The following is a 23,745-nucleotide window of genomic DNA, read 5'->3' on the forward strand; positions in this document are numbered from 1 at the left end:
CGCGGGCGCGGGCACGACCCTCCGGCGCCGGCGCTGGCTCTCGCCGGGCCTCGGGCGCGCTCCCCGGCCCCGGCGCGCCGGCTCGGCTCTGCCGCTCTCGGCACGGCGGGGGCGGACGCCGCTCCCCCACTCCTCTCGGTCCGCTCGCTCGCCCGCCGCGCGCACCTCCCCCGCGGCGCGCCGCTCCCGCCGCCCGGCCGCGCTGGGCCGCGAGCTCGTGGGGGTGGCGCCCGCGGGCCCGGCTGCCGGCGGGGACCCCCCTCACCAGCCCACGGAGACCCCCGCCTAAGCCGGCCCGCGCGGGGGCGCTGTCGGAGCTCAGGGCCGGGCGTAGCCCCTCTTCCCCGCCTCCCCCCGGCGACCCCGACGGTCCCGTGGACGAGGTGCCCCCGCTCCGCGCCCCTGAGGCCCCGACTGCACCCTCGTCCTCGGCGGTCACCTGAGGGCCCCGCTGCCCGACGGCGCTGGGCCCGGGACGCTCATCATCCGCCTCGCCAAGCCGGCCACGGGCCGGAGGGAGGGCGCCGTGAGTGGGAAGGGTGTGTTTGAATAGAAGTAAAAGTTGTTTTCTATATAACCTTGTGTGTCCGGAGCGTCTCCAGGCTAACTAGGGAAGCTGCCGCCCTGTCGCGGGGTGAATCATTGCTGTGACACTGCAAATGGGGAAGAAGAGCTGCCAGCGGCCTCGCAGCCTCGCCTTACTTTCTTGTGGAGACCGACCGGTCCAGGTAAGGAGACTTTCTTGGGAAATGTGCTGGCCTCGGGTGGTCGCTCAGCGGTGACCTGAGAGCTGGCCCTGAAGCCTGGGCCTGACCGTCACACAGCCCCAGATGCCCCCGTCCCGGCCACGTACCTACAGAGCGGGGAGCTTAACCTGCAGGGAGGGAAGACCCACGTGAATTGTGACCCGCAGGGAACGGAGGCCACGGCTGCTGACCCTTGAGAAGTTTCCATGCCAGCTAGAAGAGCTCATGCTAGCAGCGCGTTGATTGATGACCAACGTCTGAATCTTCAGCTATGTTGGGCACACTCGGGCTCTGCACCACATCTTAGGTGGTGGGTTTGGGGATTTTCCCTGCGGGCACTGAAGACCCAAGAAGCCCGCGTTTGTACCGCTATCTGCAAAAGAGCCAGAGGAGAAGATGGTGGAAGGGTCTCTCTCCACTCTTGGCTTTGACGGAGCAAAATCCCAAATAAAAGCATCAGAGGCAGGGTAAGGAGGTTAAAGGGCTTCCGAGGTGGCACAGTGGTAAAGAATCCACCTGCAATGCAGGAGACATGGGTTCGGTCCCTGGATCGGCTAGATCCCCTGGAGGAGGAAATGGTAACCCACTCCAGTATTCTTGCCTGGAAAATTTCATGGACAGAGGAGCCTGGCGGGCTACATACAACCCATGCGGTCATAAAGAGTTGGACATGCTGATCGCAACTAAGCACCGCAGGACACAGAAAGAAGTTAAAGACAGATCGCATTTACTTGAGCAAATAAAGAGAAGTTTAGTTATGAAAATAAAATTTGTATAATCCCTTTGGAATAAGCCATTCTCTTAAAAACCCCTTTTGCCGTTGTTAAGTGCTTTAAATTTCCTGCGTGAAAGGAATAAAAATATATTGTGAATCAGTCTATAGCCCCCCAATTTAGTAACCTGCATTCACAATGGATAGATGACTCATGAAGATAAAAGACAAGGACTAGGGGCGGGGCAGTGTGTGTGCTTTTTTCAGAATCCTCAAACTAAACTGAACAACTCCAAACGAACCTGCACGCTCTTCTCTTCTCTCCCACCTTGAGCCTCTGCTCCTAGCTGTTAAAAATCACATTTATTTTGTTGTAACTCATAAATATTTACTGACTCCATATATTGCCTTTCTAAGTAAGGATTTCATTTGTTTCTGTAGTATCATAAACTTCTGGCTTTATTTGTGTGTGCTGTGGGTGGCGTTTGAAGTTCCTAGAGGTTTTGATAGGACAAAACCAAAAGTTCTTGGTGATTAGTTAAGGTTGAGAAAGAACATGGTGTCAACACCCAAAATAGAAAGGGTAGGGGAACTTTGTGAACAGGTTAGAGAAATGGGAAAATATCCGGTCCTGGTAGAGCAAGCTTTAAAAGTGTTGAAAGGAAGAATGCCCTCCCACTTCCTCAGCCCCCAGGCCTGCTCCAGGGCCCTTCAGGGGAGCTCTTTTCCTCTATAATGCCTCATGGGCCAAATCTTGAAGCCAGGTTGAGAAAAGGCTAAAATGTCAGTAACCATTTGCCAACGGTCTCAAGGAAACAGCCCCCATGTAGAGTTTCTGGAATCTTGCACAGACAACCATAAAGCAAAGAGCAGAGGGTTGGTTTTGGTTTTTGCTTCTTTGTTTATTCTAGAGCTCCAGAAAAATCTCTCTCATCTATCCCTGAACGCTTCCTCCTGGGGAAGGAGAACCTCGCTGATAAGGCAAAAGAAAGACCTAAAGCTGTGCTACCTCAGGACTTACCTGGTGGTCCAGTGGTGAAGACTTTGTCTTCCAGTGCAAGGGCATGTGGGTTCGATCCCTGGGGAGCTATGATCCCACATGCCTCACAGTCAAAAAACAAAAACATAAAACGAAAACAGTATGGTAACAAATTCAATTAAAAAAAAACTTCAAAAGTGGTCCGTATCAATCAGTGAATCTATTGCATCTCACTTGGGAATGCATTTCTATCAAACAAGGCCTACTATTATCCCGTTTTACAGATGAGGCACTGCTGTCATCTCCCTGTTGTGGAGAAATGAGGTGGGTACCCAAGGTCTGTCAGGAAGGAAGTGGCAGAGCCAGGATTTGAACCCACAGTCTGCAGTCTTGGCACTGAATAGGCTGCCTTTCTGCTGTGTATGTTCAATCGTTCAGTTATGTATGACTCTGCAACCCTGTGGACTCTAGCCCACCAGGCCCCTCTGTCTGTGGGATTTTCCAGCCAAGAATACTTGAGCAGGTTGCCATTTCCTCCTCCAGGGGATCTTCCTAACCCAGGGATCAAATCAGTGTCTCCTGCATCTCCTGTGTCTCCTGCAATGGCAGGAGGATTCTGTACCAGTGCGCCCCCTGGGCAGCCCACCTTTCTACCAACGGCATCTAATGCTGCAAACTGAAAATGCTTTAAAAAGAAAGGACATTCACCCTTCCCCACTCTCAGGAAGAAGCATCTTTTGGGATCTCAGAAAGCAAGATTATTTAAGTCTAGTCTCCTCTCTACTGAATAATCACTTAGACCAGAGAGCTATCACTGGTGGGATGAAGAAGGGGGTTCACCAGAGGCACCAGGCTCAGTAGCCCAGGCTGGTACCAAGAGACTCTTCTGTGGGAAATGGCTTCACCCCAGGCTTCTGCTCTGGGGTCTTCATAAGACACGCATTCTGCCTGTTTCCCCTTGGGTTCCAAAAATACAGACTCTCCCCCCGCCCCATCTGGCCAGATGAGGATTGGAGTTGAGGACCAGCCAGGAGCCAACTAGCCAAAAAAGATGTCAACTTTCTCATGACAGCAAGCCCGTTGCCTGGGTGAGCCTTGATGACAGAGGTGGAACTGAACTGTGTCACTGTCCTCCTTCCTTGCCTGTTATTCACGTGGCATCATCTGCCACCACACACACACCCAGTCAGGTACATTTTTTGTCTACACAATCAAGCAGCTTCATGCATTTGTGCATTTTCACTGTAACTAGTGATTATTCTCAAGACCATTACAAGAGTCACAAGGCTCTGCCTTGAAATCACACCTTTATTTCAGTGGTTCTGAATGTTTTTTCATAAATGTATAAAACATTTTATTTTATAAATTAGATGTCACGTTAAGAGACCAAGTGGGCTTATGTTCAGAACAAGTTCAGGGAATTCTGATTTTTTTCCCTGATGGAATGTTTTTTTCCTAATGTAGATACTATTTATCCTTTTGGCCAGTTCATTGATCTGTAGCAAGGTATTTCAGGTTTAGTGAGGCAGGGGTATTTGATAATTCTGGCTTAGCACCAGCTGGGGCTGGGAGGTTACACTTCTGCTAGAAATTTATCATGGATGATAAGTTTCATAAAATCTTATGGTCTCAGGGTGGGCTAAATCTTGCCAGTGGTTTTTGCTCTTGTTGTTTGCAGGATTTGGTCTTGTTTTTATTTTCTGAGGTATAACTGACCTAAAGGACACACATCTCTGTGTTTAGCTTGAATTTTCAGTTACATATCATTTCTCTCATGCAACCATCACCCACATCAAGATCTAGAACATTCTTAGCACCCTGGGACGCTTCCTTGTACCCTTCTGCAGTCAGTGTACTCAGCTAACTACTGTTTCACGTTCTGTTACCATAGATTAGTGACCTATGGTGTTAAGGCTCATGAATAGGTATATGTAGACTGGCACGGTATGTCTTCTTTTGTATCTGACTTCTGTTATTCAACATGATGTCTGTGAGATTCATCCATGTTGTACCAGTTCATTCCTTTTGCATTCCTGCATAGTACTCCATTATATGGATATACCACAGCTTACCCATTCTACTCTTCTTAGACATTTGGATTGTTTTCAAGCTTGGCATGTTACAATGAATCTGCTATTAACATTCTCATATATGTTTTGGTGGGCATAAACACTCAGTTTTGCTGGTTATTATCCAAGAGTGGAATCCTGGATCATAGGACATATGTAGGTTCAACTTTAATACATACTACCAAACATTTTCCTGGAATGGTAGGGCCAATTCACATGACCATGATACATACGCAAGTTTCAGTTTCTCCACATCCTTGCATATATGGTATTGTCAATCTCTTTAATTTTAGTCATTTCAGTGTGGTAGTGGTATCTCATTGTGGTTTTAATTTTCATTGCTCTAATAACTAATGATGAGCATCTTTTCATTGGCTATTTTGATATCCTATTTTTGAAGTGCTTATTCAAGTCTTTGGCTCCTCTATTGGACTATCTTTTACTTACATAGCAGTAGGAATTCTTTATATATTCTAGATATGATTCTTATATTGAAATTCAATTCTTATATTGAAAATGCTGCTGGCATTTTATTGTTTTTCCTTCCAATTTTTGTTTTATAAAAAGACACTAGGGTTAGCCTGCAGACTCAGATGTCTCCTGCCTAGTTGAGATTAAGCCAAATACACAATTCTGTGTCTTCATTTTTTCAGCTACATCATAACCCAAGTATCTTCCCATGTGATCACCAAGTGTTCATAAATGTACTTTTTAATAACCAACTGATATCCATTAGATAGATATGTCATTATTTATCTTACTATCTCTCTACTACATGTTTTCCAGTTTAAAAGTATGATACAAAATTATCTGACAAATGCCTTGTCCATAATTTGTCTGCATTTATATCTTTTTTTTTTTTTTTTGCAGGGTCTACAAATAATTTTATTGAACAAATAACACAACAGCCTTCCTAGATTGAGGACTACCCTCCCCAAGCCATTTCTCACACGCTTAAAGCACAGAGTTTGCACAGTAAGGAATTAAAAAAAAAATCATTTCTATGTAGAAATCAGACTCTGCCCCAACAACATCATGTACTAAACTATTTACAAGCTTTCACATTTTAAGTATTCCTATTATGGTTGTTCTCTCCTTTCTGCCCCTATCCAGGGGCTCCAGTACTTTTCTTTTGATTGATCCTGAAGGGAGGGGTATACTGTAGGAAAAGGGGTGGTGGGCTCCTCAGAGCTACTGGCACCAGCCCTAGGGTGCTGTGCCTCACCACAGGGTGGCGGATGTGTAAGGGCAAGGGGGATTAGATACAGTAGGTGGGATGGGGCACAGGCATCCAGAGCCCTTCCTGATCCCCATCTTATGCCCTCTCAACTTGGGGGGGGGGGGGCAACTAGTTGCAGTGGGGAGGGACCAGGCCAGCCCTGGGTAGAGGGAGAAACCTCCCACACCAGTCCCTATTCCTATTAACAGCCAGCAAATTGTCCATCCATCTGGGGCTGGGAACAAATGGGCAGGTGGGCAGGAAAAATCAGGCTTGTTCTGCCCCCAGCCGCTATCCAACACAGGAGGAATCGAGGTAGCAAACGGCTGAAATGCTCCAACAAGAGGGTAAAGGAAGTGAGGGAAAGGAAGTTCCCACTTTTGTAGAGCTCCCATTGCCCTGGGGCTGGAAAAAGGCAGACCTTGCTTGTAAAGTGCTGTAGCCTCTAGCAGGGCTGGGCCCTAGGCAAGCTTGGAAGAATGCAGGCCAGGCAGGGGCACAGGAACCAGGCATTCCTGACCAGCATGTGCCCTGCCATGCTCCTTGTAGGGACTGCTGGGAAAGGTGGACTGGTAACTCCGCCATCAGCCCTCACCAGCTTCCAGCCACCTCTGGTCCACATACAAACCAACACCCAACCAGCACTGTAGGACTGCCCTGCTCACAGCTGAAGGTTCCAGGCCAGTGGAGTTTATTCACTGTTGTGGCCCCAGCCTAGGTTCCTCAATGGAAGCCACACCTTGAGCCTGGGGGTGTCTTGCTGGGGCAGGGGGTGTTTATGCCTGCCACCCCCCAGGCTCACACCTCATAGAGGATCACAGGGAAATCCACGTGGATGCGGGGGGGATCCAGCTTCACGGTGCCCTGAGGAATCAGGTTCTTATGCACCCGCCTCAGCTTGGCCCGCTTCTGCCCGTTCTTGGTGACGATTGTCTCCTCATAGAATTCGTGAGCCAGATCCCCATCCTCGTCATAGAACATGGAGCCGCGGCGCGTGAATACGAAGCGGGGCACGACTCGGCCTCGCGGTCGCACCAAAGCTTGCTCAGCGACCGCCGCCTCTGGGCCACCGCCCCCCGCCGCCGAGGTGAAGGGCCACAGGCCCCGAGCTTTGGAGCCGCTGGCGCCCATGTCAGGGCCGCCGGCGCATGGCGGGCCCCGCGGTAACTTCGCTCTTACAAGGCCGTCGGCGCCACCATGCCCTGCCTGGGCCTTGGCTTGCTGATGCCGCCGCCGCCGCTGCCTTCCGCAGGCTCCGCTGTCTCCTGCATTTATATCTTTAGGAGAGATCCAGAGAGGAGGTCCTGAGTCCATGGCTGTGAATGGGTCGAAGGCACTAGTGAGTCACAGGGTGTGAAGGCTTCTTAGCCTGTAGGGTCAGAATGACACAATTGGACAGTACTTCCATTCATCCCTGGGCAGCAGCTTCTCCTGTTCTTCAGAGCAATAGCTCTTACTGCTCTCATGCACCACCCATCACGCTCTTCCAAACAAATGACTCTGCTTCTTTATTCCATAGAAAATTAGAGTTACCAGGCATAGAATTAAGTCTGCTAAGCAGCTGACCTTAACATAGGGAGATCTTCCTGGATGATCTGGGTGGGCCCACTATCATCACAAGGGTACTAAAAGGGAGGAGGGAGGCAGTGAAGACCAGAGACATGGAGCCTGAGATGGTCTCAGCTCAATAGTGCTGACCTTGAAGGTGGAGGGAGGGGCCACAAGCCATGAAAAGTGGGCTCTAGAAGCTCAAGGAAAAGTCAAGGAAGTGGATTCTCCCCTCAGGAGAGAAGGGAGAAGAGAAGGAGAGAAGGAACAGAATCCTTCAGACACCTTTAATTTTTAGCTTAATAAGACAAACAGCAGATTTCAGACCTATAAGGCCCTCCAGACCTGTAAAATCATTGAACTGTATTGTTTAAACCACTAAGTTTGTGGTAATCTGTTACTACAACAATAGGATACTAATAATTTATTTTAGAATCCCCTTGTCTTTTTGCTAGAAAGTCTGTTTCTCCATGCCTACTCACTGGCACAGTCTAGAGAAGAGGTCCCATTAGATATGCATTGACTGAATCCTAGTTGCATAAGCTTAATATGTTTAAAATTTTTAAATTGGGATCTAGTGTCCCGACCAGGGATTGAACCTGAGCACCTTGCATTGGGAGTGTGGAGTCTTAACACTGGATTACCAGGGAAGTTCCAAGCTTAATATTTTAAATGGAGGTTATCATTCAAACTAGGATTCAGACTCTTAACTAAGGCTCTTCCATGCAGTTTTTGGTGGGGGGTGGGGCAGGGGGCAAATGCAGAACACTGACGATCTGAAATTTTGAAGCCTTGGGCAGTCATTTGAATACCATCAGTAATTTATTGGAGAAGAAAACAGCAAACCACTCCAGTATTTTGCTTGAGAAATCCCATGGACAGAGGAGCCTGGCGGGCTACAGTTCATGGGGTCACAGAGTCGGACAAGACTGAGCAACTGAGCGTACACACACAGACAGCAATTTATAGAACTTTCAGTAATGTCCACAGCAGTAATACTTGATAACTCAAAAATGCTTTCCATTTTAATTCACCCCAATTTTACAAGATTTATTTTAAATTATTCCCTCTTTTTAAAAGTGTGTTCTCTTGTAACAGCTTCTAAAAATCATAATTTTGTTGTTTTTTTATCAGTTATGTTATTTTCCATGAAATTCTGCACTTTCATACTTAACCCTTACTCTAACCCCAAAAGAATTTCTTATCCAAAAATATCAGCTTTCTGGACTGGGGATGAATCTGGAAGATTATTTTGGAACCCCTCATGGTGCTGATGCTGTGTTTATATGGAATGGTATTTTCCACAAGAAAAATGAGGACTTTAATTACTCTTAGAAAGAAAAAGTCTAAACCACTACTTTTCTTTTGGTTTTATCCCAGAAAAATAAAATAAGCATGTATCTGATTTATGTGCTGGCCCACATAGCTCCTTTTGCAAATGTGGCTTTAAACCAGCTAATCTTTTAAAAGTCTTTACACTGACTAATTTAGAAGCAAGGAGAACAAATGTGGGAGTATAAATGCAAGGCACTGAATAAGAGCGATCGTTCCTGCCAATGAACACACTGCTGTGTTTCTGAGTACCCAATGCAGTTCACGACTTTCATTTAGATGAAGCTTCCCTGGGGCTGGTCTTGCCTCCCCAGCACGATGTGCTACGTGACTGGAATTACAGTGTGGAAGATGAGATCTGTCCAGGATCTTAGCGATCAGACTCTTCAACCTCATGTTGTAGGGGACAAGAAAAGCCCAAGGTTACATGCCAATGGCTGGACTTTGCTAAAGGCAGGTGTGTTAACAGCATCTGCTTACCTCTGCCTAATTCTGTAGCCTCCTGAATCTCTGGAAATCACCAGCAAAACTTGACAGAGAGCTTATCTTCTTGGTAGGACAAATGAGAGACACTTCAATTCATTTAATAGGAGCTTGCTGTTTGACAGCAGCATCTTATTCATTTGACAGATTATAAATATAAATAAAGTATAAATAAATATGTAGAGGAGGTTTTTTTACATGTTTTTAAAAATTTTTAACTGGAGGATAATTGCTTGAAATGTTGTGTTGGTTTCTGCCATAGAACAACTCCAATCAGCCTTAAGTACACTTATATCTCCTCCCTTCTGAATCTCCCTCCCACCCCTCTAGGCTGTTAGAGAGAACCGAGCTGAGCTCCCTGTGTTATACTAGCTGTTTTACATATGGTAGTATATCTATGTCAGTTCTGCTCTCCCAGTTTGTCCCACCCTTAAGTCTGTTCTGTGTCTGCATCTCTATTCCTGCCCTGCAAATAGGTTCATCAGTACCATTCTTCTAGATTGCACATATATGTATTAATATATGGTATTTGTTTTTCTCTTTCTGACCTACATCACTCTGTACAACAGGCTCTAGGTTCATCCACCATAGAGGTGTTTTTCTTTTTTTTTAATTACAGAAAGATTTTCTGTCACTGCTTGGGCAGCTCCTTATTTTTGCTTGAGTTAGAACAAAAACATGTTCATAAGGCAACCCTCTACTGCTAACTGCCAGAGCAGCTCTTCCGTGGCTCTGTCAGTGAAATTATGACATTCAGGTGAAAGAATGAAGGGAGTGTTTCTATAGCAAATGGTAACACTAAAAATAGTGTCTGGAATGAAAATAGGATGAGGACTAATTTCTTCGTTGTTTCCATGGAAAAAGACGAAAGGGGGAATGATGTATGGGCTTGCAAGGCCTTAGTGGATCTGAAGACTTTCTTCAAAGAATTGGAGGGCCTCTTTCTGACATGATAACTCTCTAGGCAGCTGCTCATCATTTCAATGCCAGCTCTATGATCTCTTGCTATTCTGCATGTCTGTGAATCTGATTTATTTCATATGTATTTGGAAGTTTTATTGATTGTATTTTACTTTGTTTTTTTTTGTTGTTGTTTTTTTCGGCTGCGCCGTGCAGCATGAGGGATCTTAGTTCCCCGACCAGGGATTGAACCTGTGCCCCTTACATTGGGAGCACAGAGTTTTAATCCTGGACCACCAGGAAAGTTCCTATTGACTGTACTTTTTTATCTAGTTGCCTATGGTTTGATCCATGTTGCTTCTATGCCGGCTTCAGTCATGTCTGAGTCTTTTTGAGGTCATGGACTATAGCCCATAAGGCTCCTCTGTCCATGGGATTCTCCAGGCAAAAATACTGGAGTGGGTTGCCATTTCCTATTCCAAGGGATCTTCCTGACCCAGGGATCGAAACTGCATCTCTTATGTCTCCTGCATTGGCAGGCTGGTTCTTCACCACTAGTGCCACCTGGGAAGCCCCATACAAAGTGGTACAAGGGGTGTGTTCTCCTGTGGCTTGTCTTCCCTTGTGACCTGAGAGCAGACTTCACTAACACATTTCTGCTCACTCACCACAAACAGACTATGACGGAGAGAAAACCCGCCAGGAAGGTCAGTCACGAGCCACTGTGAACCTCTCAGAAGACGCTCTGCTGTTCTGTGAGCTGAGCCGTGATGCACAAGGAACAGATCTAGGAGTCCGCGCTCCAAAGACATTTCAAAGTTGTGAATTTTACATCGACCCAGGTGACTTCATAGCTCAGTTTTTTAAAGTTCATTCTGAATTTCTACAAAACTACAGAAGTTAAGACAGCATGGTGCTGGCAATAGACAGGCATATGTATTGAGGGAACAGAACTGATAGTGCAAAAATAAACACTCATGGTTAATTTATTTTTGACAACAATGCTGAGATGATTCAATGAGATAAGAATAGTCTTTTCAACACATGTTGCTGAACAACTGGATATTCAATATGCCAAAGAATGGATTTAGATTCTTTCCTCATATCATACACAAAAATTACCTCGCGTGAATCATAGATATAATGTAAGACTAAAACTGTAAAACTCTTAGCAGAAAACACACAGTTAAATCTTGGTGACCTTGATTTATGAACTGATCTCTTATATATGACATCAGAAGTCACAAGTGATAAAAGGGAAGTTGGAATTCATCACAAAGTATAAACTTCCATGTTTCAAAGTACACCATGGAGAAAGTAAAAAGTGATAAATGTTACTTTTAAGTAAATTTGACTTAAAAGTAAATATGTAAAAAATATTTAAAACTACGTGTTACTCTTTGTACCATATTGTACAGAAACCACTGTAGCAGATATGTTTTAATAGAACTATATGAATGCATATAAAGCAGGCTTACTTAGTTCCTGGATACAAAACATTACATAAACATTGCATAAAAGGATCTTGAGGAAGTATTGGCCACTAAGCACCTGGACCACTGAATTTTGCTTCCAAAACTACCTCTTCATCTCAGAATTTCATAACATATCATAGACATCACCAGAACCTCTGTTCAGTAAACTGACATCAGAATCCCAATAAATTAATTTAGAAAAATAGAAAAGCAACCAAAATATTTGCAAATTATATATTTGATAAAAGATTTACATGAAGAATATTAAAAGAACTCATAACACACTATCTTAAAAAATAACACCATTAAAAGTGGGCACAAGATTTAAAGTCATTTCTTTATATGAATGGCTAATAAATATATTAAAAGATGTTCAACATGATTATTCATTCAGTTCTGTTCAGTCGCTCTGTTCTGTCCAACTCTTTGCGACCCCATGAACCGCAGCACACCAGGCCTCCCTGTCCATCACCAACTCCCGGAGTTCACCCAAGCCCATGTCCATCGAGTAGGTGATGCCATCCAATCATCTCATCCTCTGTTGTCCCCTTCTCCTGCCCTCAATCTTTCCCAGCATCAGGGTCTTTTTCAAACGAGTCAGCTCTCCACATCAGGTGGCCAAAGTATTAAAGTTTCAGCTTCAACATCAGTCCTTCCAATGAACATCCAGGACTGATTTCCTTTAGGATGGACTGGTTGGATCTCCTTGCAGTCCAAGGGACTCTGAAGAGTCTTCTCGTACACCACAGCTCAAAAGTATCAATTCTTCGGCACTCAGCTTTCTTTATAGTCCAACTCTCACATCCATACATGACTACTGGAAAAACCATAACCTTGACTAGACTGACCTTTGTTGGCAAAGTAATGTCTCTGCTTTTTAATATGCTGTCTAGGTTGGTCATAACTTTCCTTCCAAGGAGTAAGCATCTTTTAATTTCATGGCTGCAATCACCAACTGCAGTGATTTTGGAGCCCAAAAAAATAAAGTCAGCCACTGCTTCCACTGTTTCCCCATCTATCTGCCATGAAGTGATGGGACCGGATGCCATGATCTTAGTTTTCTGAATGTTGAGCTTTAACCCAACTTTTTCACTCTCCTCTTTCACTTTTCATCAACAGGCTCTTTAGTTCTTCTTCACTTTCTGCCATAAGAGTGGTGTCATCTTCATATTTGAGGTTATTGATATTTCTCCCAGCAATCTTGACTCCAGCTTATGCTTCCTCCAGCCCAGTGTTTCTCATGATGTACTCTGCATGTAAGTTAAATAAGCAAGGTGACAATATACAGCCTTGACGTACTCCTTTTCCTATTTGGAACCAGTCCAGTTCTAACTATTGCTTCCTGACCTGCATACAGATTTCTCAAGAGGCAGGTCAGGTGGTCTGGTATTCCCATCTCTCAGAATTTTCCACAGTTTATTGTGATCCACACAGTCAAAGGCTTTGGCATAGTCAATAGCAGAAGTAGATGTTTTTCTGGAACTCTCTTGCTTTTTCGATGATCCAGAGGATGTTGGCAATTTGATTTCTGGTTCCTCTGCCTTTTCTAAAACCAGCTTGAACATCTGAAAGTTCACAGTTCACGTATTGCTGAAGCCTGGCCTGGAGAATTTTAAGCATTACTTTACTAGTGTGTGAGATGAGTGCAATTGTGTGGTAGTTTGAGCATTCTTTGGCACTGTCTTTCTTTGGGATTGGAATGAAAACGGACCTTTCCCAGTCCTGTGGCCACTGCTGAGTTTTCCAAATTTGCTGGCATATTGAGTGCAGCACTTTCACAGTGTCATCTTTCAGGATTTGAAATAGTTCAACTGGTATTCCATCACCTCCACTAGCTTTGTTCATAGTGATGCTTCCTAAGGCCCACTTGACTTCACATTCCAGGATGTCTGGCTCTAGGTGAGTGATCACACCATCGTGATTATCTGGGTCATGAAGATCTTTTTTGTACAGTTCTTCTGTGTATTCTTGCCACCTCTTCTTAATATCTTCTGCTTCTGTTAGGTCCCTACCATTTCTGTCCTTTATTGTGCCCATCTTTGCATGAAATGTTCCCTTGGTATCTCTAATTTTCTTGAAGAGATCTCTAGTCTTTCCCGTTCTATTGTGTTCCAAATCAAAGCCACTACACGTGCACAAGAATGGGTATAATAAGGACTTCCCTGTTGGAAGTGGTTAGTGGTTAGTGGTTAGTCCAGTGGTTAAGAATCTGCCTGGCAGGCACATGGATTCAACACGAGTCCAGGAAGATCCCACCTGCCATGCAGCTAAGCCTGCACGACACAAGTCCTGAAGCCCAAGCTCTGGAGCTCACAAGACGCAGCTACTGAAGCCATGCGCCTAGAGTCTGTGCTCTGCAACAGGAGAAGCCACCACGATGAGAAGCCCACACGACTCAAGTAGAGAGGAGCCCCGGCTTGCTGCAGCTAGGGCAAGCCCACACACAGCAACGAAGACCCAGCGCACCCAAAAATAATTTTTTTAATAAAAAGAATGGGTATAATAAAAAAAATCTCTAGATCTTTGGTAAGTAAGAAACAAAATAACCCATGGGTCAAAGTGGAATCACAATGGAAGTTAGAAATTATTTTTAAGCAGTCATTAATGAACATTTGACATATCAAAACTTATAAGATGCACCTAAATACTTTGCCTTGGTGGAAAAGTATTACTTGTCCAAAACACTTATGTTAGAAAAGAAGAAAGACTGAAAACCTGATTTCAGCATCCCTCCTCAAAAATTTAGGCAGAATATTAGCAAATGATACTGAAAATGGAAAATAGAAAAAAAAAGAAGAAATTAATGAAATAGAAAAAAAAAAGCACAGTAGAAAGGATTTACAAACCCAAAAATTGATTCTTTGAAAAGATTAATAAAATTGATATATTCCTGGTGAGCCTGAAAAAAATGACAGAAGGCAAAAATAGTCAATATTAGGAACGAAAAAGGGGGTATGTAGATCCTGTTATATTAAAGAGATAATTACAGGATTTTATGAACAATATGGGGATTCCCAGGTGGCACGGTGGTAAAGAATCCACCTGCCAATGTAGGAGACACGAGAGATGTGGATTTGATCCCTGGGTGGGGAAGAGCCCCTGGAGGAGAATTGGCAACCCATTCCAGCGCTCCAGCCTGGAAAATCCCATGGGAGAGGAGCCTCCCAAGCTACAGCCCATGGGGTCGCAGAGTCAGACACGACTGAGGAACTGAGCACACAAATGCACACGTGAACAATTTGTGTCTAAACTAAACGGTCAAATTCCTATTAAAGGAATTCAAATGCCTAACACCAGCTGAAGAAGGATGATATCCAAAGAGCCCTATTCCTATCAGAGACGAGTTTGTCAGTGAAAACCTTCCCACCTACAGGCTCAGAGGGCTTCACCAGCGCCATTCTACCAAACGTTTACAGGAGAAGTCACTTCACTCTGATCTCTTCCTCAAAGTCCCTAATTTATTCTTTGAGCCTGGCTTAATCTTAATACCAAAATCTGACAAGGCCATTATAAGGATAAACTTTTACACAACTCAATTTCATTCAGTTTTATCAAATTAAATATTAACAAATCGAATCTAGCTGTATATAAAAAGCTTCCATGTGAAAACCAAGTTGACTACACAGTTAAATTAACTTCTGAAACTCAATCAACATAATAAAGGAGAAAGTGATATGATAATCAAAATATTTTTACAGATGCAGAAAAACATTTGATAGATTTCAACATCCATTCAAGGATTAAATTTCTTAAATTAGGAACTGCAGTTAACTTTTTAATCTGATAAACAGTATCTTTGAAGAAAAAAAAGGACATTAACCCACAGAAAGCATCATGCTTAACGGTGAAATGCTGAAAAATTTTCCTTTGTGATTATAAAGACAAAGGTATCCATTATCATCACTTCTATTCAGCTTCATATAGGTGGTCTTAGCCAGTGTACTTGATCAGGAAAAATTAAATGTATAAGAATTGTGACAGAGTAAAATTTTTTTCCACAGATGAAATGATTGAATATATATGAAGTCCTAAAGAATTTACCACTAAATTATCAGAATGAGTAAGTGACTTTTAGCAATGTTGCTAAATATAGTACAAGGTCAAAATGAAAAATCCAAATGAATTTTATGTGTCAGCAAGAATTTAAAAATTAAACATTTAAACACATACTCATGTATAAAAGCATCAAAAAATTCAAATACCTAGTGATAAATACTTAAAAATTAGTGTACCAACCCCTTAACAAAGAAAACTATGGAATATTACCAAGAAAATAAATAAATAGAAGAACATATGTTCATGGACTAGAAGACTCAGTATTAGAAAGATGTCTATTCTCCCAAATGTATCCATAATTTGATGTAGTAGGTTAAAAATCATAACATATTTTATATGGAACATCACTAAATGATTTTTTTTTCAGTGTTACAACTCTATTTATTTAGATAATAGCAGGAAAATCCATCTTCGAGACGTGAGGGCACGTTGATCCAAAGACTCAAAGAGAAGAGTGCCTCATCACGCGGGAGAGAGAGAGCATACACACGCGTGGGAGAGAGACAGAGAGAGAGACAGAGAAAGAGAAAGAGAAGAGAGAGCGTACACACGTGTGGGAAAGAGAGAGAGAGAGAAAACCCTTAGGCTCCTCTTTTTATGGTTTTTTCTCCCCCCTGGGCCTGTCCTATGCAAATTGGGCCTAGGCAGGGGCGCTGCTCTACCTGAAGCCCTCACTCCCGTCCTGGACCTTCCTTTGACCTTGCTCTGCTCTATTTTCTCTGGCTTTTCCCTTCCTTGTCTTTTAGTCCATTTTGGACTCATTTTCCCTATTCTACCTACCTCACATTCCCCCCTCAAGAGATGGGAGGCCCAATTCTTTGGGAATAGGAGCGTCGAGGTCTTTCTGGCTTCTTCCTGCTGAACTGGGATGGCGAGGGTGTATTGGGCCTCCCCCTCTTGCTAGTCTCAGGCCTCAGAGTCCTTATAGTGGTGTCCACCTAAAGGTGAGTGATGTTTTCTGTCGTCAGCTGTAGTTTTGTATCTTTGTTGAACTGGCATTGCATGTTGTAGCTTGTTGACAGGTGTATTGAGTGTCCTCTTCTCTTTTCTTCCAAAGCTTGACTCGTGAGTAGTGAATCCAGGAGTCATGTCCTGGCACCTTGACTGCTTGTGGCAGAGGCTTAGCCTGTATGGTCTCAAAATTGGAGACTATTGCATATCCAGCTCTTCTTTTTCCATCCAAGACAAAGCTGCTTTGTCAGCGTACCAGAATTCCTCAGGATTGGTCAGAGGATCTTCTGACGATCCTTCTCGGGGTTTTGTCCAGTGGTCCAAGGTTTCTCCAGGCTTCCTTTAAGACCCTAGTATGTTCAGGATCATCCAGTTATCAAGGATGCATCTCAAGGGCGTCTGCCAGGAAATGGATTGATTATTTCCCATCTTAACCGGAGGTCTTCTGGAATCTGAGACTGAGCCACATGGGCTTTCTGCTGAGTTCGTTTTTCACTGTCCCAGTTTCCAGCACAACAGGCCTTCCCCTGCACTGGGTTTTCTTCATGTTCTGCTTCTACCACAGGAGCTTCGCTGAGTTGGGCTCCCGCTGCGCTTGGCCTCTTCCGAGCGGAGGTTGTTTCAGCCAGGTTAAACCCGAGTCACGGCCCCATAGATGTCAGGCGAGTGTATGCTCCTCGGTTTTTGTCTCGTCACAACAAAGATTGGGAGTGACGGACATTAAAGCCCCCTCGGCGGGTCACAGCTCTCGGGTCTTGGACAGACCGTGTTATAGCTCTTAGAGAAATCATTATTACAGCTCTGTTTATTTAGATAACAGCAGGAAAATCCATCTTCTCGGTGTGAGGGCACGTCGATCCAAAGACGCGAAGAGAAGAGTGCCCCATTGCACAGGAGAGAGAGAGAGAGACAGAGAGAGAGAGAAAGAGCATACGCACGCGTGGGAAAGAGAGCATGATTTTTAAATTATACAGAAATGTGAAAGAAAGAGTCAAGATACTTTTGAAGAAGAACAGTAATATGATAGGACCTGCTCTAGTGGGTAGCAGGACATTTTTGTAAAGATACAATAATTATAAAGATGAGATGTTTGTCAGGTAGGAAAACAGACCCATGGGATCGTATAGAGAGCCCAAAACAAAGACACACACATTTAGGCACTTAAGAGGACAAGGCAGTAATGGAAAGACAGTCTTTCCAACACATAGTGCTCAGTTAATTGGAAATCTATATGAAGTTTTAAAAAATCTCAATACTTACTCCTCAATTCTACACAAAAATCAATTCCAGATATCTAAAATTAACAAGAAAATAATGTTTATAGATGAAAATATGAAACACCAGTATAACCTTAAGGTAAGAAAAATTTTCTTAAATAGGGCAGAAAAAAATGCATATCCTTAGAGGAAATTATTGATAAGTTGGACATTATTAAAATTTTAAAAAGTTTATTAAAAGACACCATTAAGAGAGTGAAAAACCAATCCTTGGTGGAAAGGTTATTTGCAACACATATATGGGCTTGTTTCCAGAATATATATAGAACTGTAAATTAATAAGATAGAAAACCCAACAGAAAAGTAAGTAAAAGACTGATTAGGAACTTCACAACTACCTAAATCAGTTGGGTATAAGCATCTGAAAAGGGGTTCAACCACGTTAAGTCACTAGGGAACTGTGAATCACAGCCACAGTGAGATACCATTTTATACCCACTGCTGCTGCTCCTAAGTTGCTTCAGTCTTTTCTGACTCTTTTGTGACTCCACGGACTGTTACCCACCAGGCTCCTCTGTCCATTGGATTCTCCAGGCAAGAATACTGGAGTGGGTTGCCATGCCCTCCTCTAGGGGATCTTCCTGACCCAGGGATCGAACCTGAGTCTCTTAGGTTTCCTGCATTGGCAGGGGTGTACTTTACCGCGTGTAGCGCCACCTGGGGAACCCTTTACACCCACCACCATGACAAAAAATAAAAAGATGGAAACTACCAGCTTGTGGAGCACTGTGAATTCCCTTGGTCTGTCGGTGGGTGTGTAATTAGTGCAATTACCTTGAATAAGTTTGGCATTGTTTACTAAAGTGAACATATTCATACTCTTTAATCCAGTAATTCCACTTCTAAATGTATCATATGTTCACCGAGACATGTATATACCTGTTCACATAGCAGCATTCTTTTTTTTTCCTAATATTTGTTTTGTTTTGTATTGCTGTTTTTTTGAACTTTTAATTTTGTACTAGGGTATACCCAATTAACAATGTTGTGACAGTTTCAGGGGAACAGCAAAGGGACTCAGCCATACATATTCACGAATCCATTCTCCCCCAAACTCCCCTCCCATCCAGGCTGCCAAATAACATTAAACAGAGTTCCAACTAGGTCCTTGTTTATCCATTTTAAATACAGGAGTGTGTACATGACCATCCCAGACTCCCTAACTATCCCTTCCCCTCAGGCAGCTATAAGTTCACTTTCTAAGTCTCTAAGTCTATTTCTGTTTTGTAAATAACTTCATTTGCATCATTTCTTTTTAGATTCTGCATATAAGGGATGTCATATGGTATTTCTCCTTCTCTGTCTGACTTACTTCACTCAGTATGACACTCTGTGACTATTCATGTTGCTGCAAAAGGCATTATTTCATTCTTTTTAATGGCTGAGTAATATTCCATTGTATATATGTGCCACATCTAAGATTTTTTTGATGTGGACTATTGTTAAATTCTCTTATTGAATTTGTTACAATATTGCTTCTGCTTTATGTTTTGGTTTTTTGGCCTTAAGGTATGTGGGATCTTAGTTCCCTGACCAGGGATCGAACACATACCCCCTGCATTGGAAGGTGAAGTCTGAACCATTGGACCTCCAGGTTAGTCCCCAGCATCATTCTTAAGAGCCCCAATCAGGAAGCAATCCATATATCTCTACCAGAGAATGCATAAATAAATAGTGTCATATTTGTACAATAGGATAATACAAAACAAAGAAAATGAAAAATGGAAACTATTACTATGTTTACCAATGTAAGTAAATTTCAGAAACAAAATACTGAGTGAAGAAAAGGAAATAGTACAATCACTAGGATTCCATTTATACAAGTCTCCAAATATGCTCTACTAAACTAGGAGTCTTAGACATCAGGACCCTGGTTATTTGGTGAGAAAGGAAGAGCAACTGGGATAGGGCATCATAGAAACTGCTAAGATGCTGATGCTCCCTGGATCTTGACCCAGCCAGGCAGTGGCTTTATGGGTATTTTTTTCATTGTCCTTTTCTATATGGTTATACTTTATAGCCAAAAATGCACTCTATGAAGTATTGCTAAGATTTTAATTTAGAGTTTTCTAATAATGAAATACAGAAAATTGGAATCAAATACTTCTTCCCTCATCCCTATTCAGCAGTCCCCAACCTTTTTTGCACCAAGGACCAGTTTCATGGAAGACAATTTTTCCATGGACCAGGGTAGGGGTACTGGTGCGGGGATAGTTTTGGGATGATTCAAGTGCATTACATTTCTTGTGCACTTTATTTCTATTATTATTAATCTGCTCCACCTCAGATCATCAGGCATTAGATCCCAGAGGTTGGGGACCCCTGCTATAGGTGACATTTTCTAGCCTTTCTAAGTATATCTGACATTATCAGATACTAGACTTATGATCCTATAAGTCATGGTCACAAAGACATTGTTCGCCAGAAAAGGGAAAAGTCCTACTTCTCATTGTAGAATCCAGAGATGTCTGCTCCATTTTACCCCAGAGAGTTCCAAAACAATAAGCAATAACAAGAATAGCACAGAGAAGCACCCAGAGAGATGACCATCTTCCCTGTTTGGTTCTGATGATGTGGCAACTCCTCAAATAGGCGATTCCTATTCATTCTCATCAGAGCTAACCTGCATAAATCTTCCATTCACAGCTACAAAGGGAGCTACTGTTCTTTTGCTTCATGTATGAATGAACCACCTGCCCCAGTGAAGGTGTTTATTTCAAAACCTTTGAAGGCTAACCTGCTGCCAGATGGGAGCTTGGTGAAACCTGAAGAAATCTATCTTTGATCTACTTGCAGAAAGCCCTTATCTGGGAACAATTCAAACTTCACAAATGACTGAGGTGTGTAGGTAAGCAGAGGGATTTGAAAGATGCTGGGGGGGCGGTGCAATCATCAAATGAAAGATCAGTTCTAACAGTCACCATAATTCAATCAAGGTACAGAACTGGAAGAAAAAAAACCTTTTTTTCTTTTACCTGGACCAAGTGTAAAATTCTAACCATAACACAGCTTAGAACTTTTTAACATATGGAAGGGGACTTCCCTGATGGTCCAGGGGTTAAAGCTTTGCCTTCCAGTGCAGGTGCTGCAGGTTCAACTCCTGGTCAGGAAGCTACGATCCCAGATGCCTCATAGCCAAAAACCCCAAACACAGAACAGAAACACGTAGAAAGTTCTTGCAAGAGGAAACTGAAAGTTGTCGGTTTATGTGGACACATACTATATAAATTTGTGTGAGTTCATACAGAAAACCAAAACTTTCAATTACTTATTATAAAAAGTATTCACTTATCTGTGGAGCTACTAAAGGTTTTTTTTTTTAAGGCATTCAATATAACTTTTTTCTAATAGAGGCAATCAAATCCTTCCATCAGTGCCTACAAAACCTAGGATGAACTGTCTTCTGCACAGAAGATCTTGAAAATGGTCATGGACTTGTTTCATCATGGGTTAGCATGATTACTGAATATTACAACCCTGAGCTACTAAGGAAGAGTTCCTGAATTGTTTCCTGTCTGTGACCATCTTCTTCAGATCTGCCTTCAGCACTCACTTCTGCCAAGACCCACTGTCTGCTTTTTTCTGAGGAAATTATTAAATAAATAACTACATTAGATGGGCTTCCTTGGTGGCTTAGTGGTAAAGAATCTGACTGCCAATGCAGGAGACTCAGGTTAATCCCTGGATTGGGAAGATCCCCTGGAGTAGGAAATGGCAACCCATTTCCAATGGGAAATCCCACAGACAGAGGAGCCTAGCAGGCTGTAGTCCATAGGATCACAGAGTCAGACACGACTTAGTGACTGAACGACAACTACAGAGATGTACCTAAGCTATGTTTTGCTTAGCTAGAAATTTTTCAAAAGTGGAGAGAAATAGGCCATGTTTCAAAAATGTAAATGCAGTTGAAAAGAATTCCTCAGCTGAGCGGAGTCTTTACCAGCCATTTGGCAGAAGTTTGGGAATTGCGTGAAGGTTGCCTGCACTGCAGCACAATTCCAGTGAGCTCTCAGAGTCACAGGCAAGTTCTGAGGTAAACCTTTCACCCTCAAGAATGTAAAAAATAGGTTTCGCTCATTTGTTCATTCGGCACATATTTATTGAACATCTCACTTTGCTTCACTTTCACTACTAGATCAGAGTCACTGGTACTTGAGTCTGAATTGGTGAAAAATGTTGCAACAGTACAATGAAAGAAAAACAGGAAGAACTATATAAAAGTGAATACCAAATTAGACTTACACTTAAATACAGATAAAAACATTTTCCTTTGAAAACAAGATGACCATGAGGCATATCCCTGGTTCTCTCCATCACTCTCATTAGTAGTGAGCCAAAGCATAGGTCTATTTGTCTGGAGACAGAGTCCCCAACTTCTGGTATCTAATGCCTGATGATCTGAGGTGGAACTGATGTAATAATAATAGAAATAAAGTGCATTGTAAATGTAATGTGCTTGAATTAACCCAAAACCATCCCTCTCTCTGGTCCGAGGAAAAACTGTCTTCCATGAAACCTGTCCCTGGTGCCAAAAATGTTGGGGACCACTAGTCTAGAGGCTGTTATCCTGAATTACAGACAAGCACAGATGGAGTTAATTAGCTTCCCTCAAGCCAGGCTAACTTCAAGTTGTCTTGACTTTGATGGAAATATCTTTAAAGAAACTCTAATAGCAATCCTTGACATTCCATAGTCTGTTAAGAAAACTGAGGAAGCAGAAGAGATTTCTGTCTTATTGAGGAGTCTGAAGTCTTCTAATTCAGAATATTGTAAAATGGCCTCTTTATTATATCAGATGCCATAGCCTAAGAGATGATGCAAATGCCTTAATAATTATTGTAATGTCTGTTTCCTACCGAGATAAAACTGGTTCAAGTCCAGTTCAAGAAAACACATATAAAGAGGTAGCAAGCAGAAGGTAGAATTTTTCCTTAAATCTAAAACAGGATGCTGTATTTTGTCCTAATAGATAACAGTTCATGTTACCATGCATATAATTAACATTACCTCCAAAGGCAAAATAAACATAAAAATTCTTAATTTCCTGAGGGGCAAAAGTAAAATATTTATATATTTTATATTTTCTTGTTTGTTGAGGCTTTATGAAATTTTGTCTTCTTTTTACACTTAAATGTGCAAGTATGAGATGTAAAATTTCCTGGAAGTATGGCAACAAAAAATTTAAAACATAGAAAGCTTTTGCATGGCAAAGGAAACCATTAACAAAATGGAAAGGCAGCCTACCAAACGGGAAAAAATATTTGCAAATCATATGTCTGACAAGGGGTCAGTATGAAAAATACATAAAGAACCCATACAACTTAACAGTAAAAAAAAAAATCTGATTAAAAAAATGGGTAGATCTGAATAGACACTTTTTCCAGAGAAGACATACAAATAGTCAACAAGTACATGAAAGTATGCTCAACATCACTAATTATCAGGCAAATACAAATCAAAACTACAATGTGATATCATCTCATACCTGTTAGAATAGCTTTTATTAAAAAGACTAGCAATAACAAGTGTTAGAGAGGATGTGGAGAAAAGGGAAGGAATGTGTACTGTTGGTGGGAATGTAAATTGGTTCGGATACTAAAATTAAGAATAGAATTAGCATATGACTCAGTAATTCCATTTCTGGGTATTTATCTAAAGGGATGAAAATGCTAACTTGAACCCCCATGTTCATTTCCGCATTATTTACGGTAGCCAAATATGGAAACAATGTAAGTGTCCATTGATGGATGATGGATAAAGATGTTGTGGTGTATATCTAAAATGGATATTATTCAGCCATAAAAAGAAGGAAATCTGGCCCTTTGCAACGATATGGATAGACCTTGAGTACGTTATGCTAAGTGAAATAAATCAGAGAAAGACAAATACTGCATGATCTCACTTACATGTAGAATCTAAAACAAAACAAAAAAGAGCTCACAGATACAGAGAACAGACTAGTTGCCGGAGGTGGGGAGCAAGGGAAGGGGTGGGCAAA

General features: G+C 42.5%; 1 long non-coding RNA gene and 1 pseudogene across 4 annotated transcripts; one reads left to right on the forward strand and one right to left on the reverse strand.

Annotated features, from left to right (window-relative positions):
- Positions 1 to 4: 4 nt before the first annotated feature.
- Positions 5 to 23,745, forward strand: LOC110143057 (uncharacterized). 4 transcript variants are annotated; one of them, XR_011490580.1, is made up of 6 exons: positions 5 to 728; positions 914 to 1,213; positions 10,666 to 10,830; positions 19,257 to 19,341; positions 20,394 to 20,595; positions 21,122 to 23,745. It is a non-coding gene; the product is annotated as an uncharacterized lncRNA (long non-coding RNA). The 4 variants fall into 4 exon arrangements; XR_011490579.1 differs by having other exon boundaries at positions 20,394 to 23,745; XR_011490578.1 differs by lacking the exons at positions 19,257 to 19,341; positions 20,394 to 20,595; positions 21,122 to 23,745 and adding exons at positions 15,887 to 16,463; positions 16,577 to 19,250.
- LOC139037726 (tumor suppressor candidate 2 pseudogene) lies at positions 6,394 to 6,963 on the reverse strand (annotated as a pseudogene).

Source organism: Odocoileus virginianus, chromosome 2 (genome assembly GCF_023699985.2).
Source record: "Odocoileus virginianus isolate 20LAN1187 ecotype Illinois chromosome 2, Ovbor_1.2, whole genome shotgun sequence".
Lineage (NCBI taxonomy): Eukaryota > Metazoa > Chordata > Mammalia > Artiodactyla > Cervidae > Odocoileus > Odocoileus virginianus.